Source organism: Tigriopus californicus, chromosome 12 (assembly GCF_007210705.1).
Source record: "Tigriopus californicus strain San Diego chromosome 12, Tcal_SD_v2.1, whole genome shotgun sequence".
Lineage (NCBI taxonomy): Eukaryota > Metazoa > Arthropoda > Copepoda > Harpacticoida > Harpacticidae > Tigriopus > Tigriopus californicus.
In genome coordinates, this window is record NC_081451.1 from 1,712,217 (window position 1) to 1,714,540 (window position 2,324).

Consider the following 2,324-nt stretch of genomic DNA (forward strand, 5'->3'; position numbering starts at 1 on the left):
TTCTTGTTGAAAATAGGAAGGGATGAAAAGGGATTTTGTAGAATCATGATGCTGTTCGTTGCCTGTTACAAAAACAAAGATAGATCATCATGTGAGAAAAGTTTTCCTTTGCAAAAGTAGTGACGACGATAAGAGAGGAGTTAACTATGAACTCCACCTGTGACCAACTTCCTGGATCCTTTTTCTTCTCTCATCTTCCAACTCAGAGAAGATAAATGATTTTTGCCTGGCTTGCTGAGGTCAGTTTTATAGAGGCCTTTAGAATGTAGAATGTGGCGTATTGAGGATTTTTAGGGGTTGTTAGAGCGTGTAGAAAACAAGCGTCAGAGTTAAGATCGTTCTATGCTTTACAAAGGCATGGAGTGTTTAGACATCAGTGTCTCACTCTTAAGAAATGCCATCATTAAACAGGTGATTATACCCTTACCCACAACTTTGTATCTCAAGGTGATCGGTCCCCTCTGGGAGCTATTACCGTATATCCTGTAAGCAACGAACTTCATTCAATCCAAAAATGGTCAGAGTCTTTAAAAAGTTGCAGGGCTGAGCACCAAAATTTTGACTAAATTGGTTTGATAAAACAAGAGACCATGAGACGAAGGTTGTCAGATCTTCTTCACGCCGGAATCGCCTCTGCCAAAGCAACAGAAGTTATAAATGTCAATCACGCCATAACCTTTAACGCTCAAAAGGCCTCAGGGATTAGGGAGGAACTTCTGAGCAATAGAAATAGTGTTTTCCAAACTGTTTCAAATGCAATGCAAAGAGGCAAAATTGAAAAATTCAAATACCTGTACGTGGTAAATTTACAAAATTAAAGATTTTGTTTTGTAAATTTGGGGCAAAAATATTTTTAGCTTGTTTTGTCCAATGTCTCTGTCGACTACTAGTGATTTGTGGCTTGCTCTTGCACCCCAACAACATTTGTGTACAGTCACCTCTTGTTAGGAGAGAGGAAATGATGAGATGTTTGGAAATCGCTTTTGCCGCCAGGTTTCTTTTTTGCCTAAAGAAAACCTCAAAACAAATTAAAATGGGTTAAATAAAAGTCGGCACACGATAATGATAAATTGGTACATCCAACCGAACCATCCGGGGTACATGGGTCAACCATCTGGGGTACACGGGCCAACCATCCGGGGTTACAGGTCATCCAGGGTTACGGGTCAACCAATTTGTTTTGAGGTTTTCCTTAGGCGAAAAAGAAACCTGGCGGCAAAAACGATTTCCGAACATCTCATCATTTCCTCTTTCCTAACAAGGGGTGATTATACACAAATGTTGTTGTGGTGCAAGAGCAAGCCATCATTAGTAGTCGACAGAGACATTGGTCAAACGAAGCAGAAAATGTTTTTGCCCCAAATTAATAAAACAAAATCTTAAATTTTGTAAATTTTATCACATATAGTAATTTGAATTTTTCAATGATGTCTTTCTTGATTTTGCCAAACATAGTGTGAGGCAGGAAATCTGTCTGATCTATTGCACAAGCCATAATTTTTCGAAACAACAAATATTAAAATATCATTAGAATTAAGGTTTAGAGATTTCTCCAGATATCATTAAATTTTGCTGACACCTGCTGCTCAGTGCTGTTTGCAATGTCCTGTAAACCAACTTCTTGGGTGAATCTAAAAAGACCATAATTTTCGTCTTTACCAGAAATGAATTGAATGACGCCGATGTTCATTGTTAACCAGGTGGCACTAAACGCATGCATGAGAAATTCAAGAATACATGCACTAATCCATTGCAAAAAATATGATTGGATGTAGCAAACCTTACTATCAAGGCCAAAATTTAGGCTTAATACGTGTATGGGTGGACGAAAAAGCGATGAATTTTGAGACCAGTAAAAGCAACAAAAGTTCCATACTTGGCAAAATCCTTGACGCACATTTCACAATAATCTTTCGAAGCAATTGGTCCTGGCCAGAAACAAGCCTTACTCTCAGCCTTATGATGGGCTCAAAAAAATAATGAGATTTTTGTCGTCTTGCCAAATAAGCGTTGCAACTTCTAGCAATTTCTTTCAAGGGTATATATCAAATCGTTGAAAACAGTACATTTCTTAAAGTCAAACGTGGTAGTTACTAGTTTTGGGGTCGAGTGCACTCGAGTCTTTTATCCAATTTTGGAGAAATTGGCAGGAGTCGATTCCGGACTAGTCAAGAGAAATATATTCATTTTTTTTTTCTTTTTTTTTTAGGATTTCGCAAGATGAGTGTTTTTGCAAGAGTAAAAAGATCAAAGGAATCGCACGACTTTGACTTTTGCCGGACTCGCTCCAGCACCAGTAGCAACCTTTATAAATTTTGAAAGCC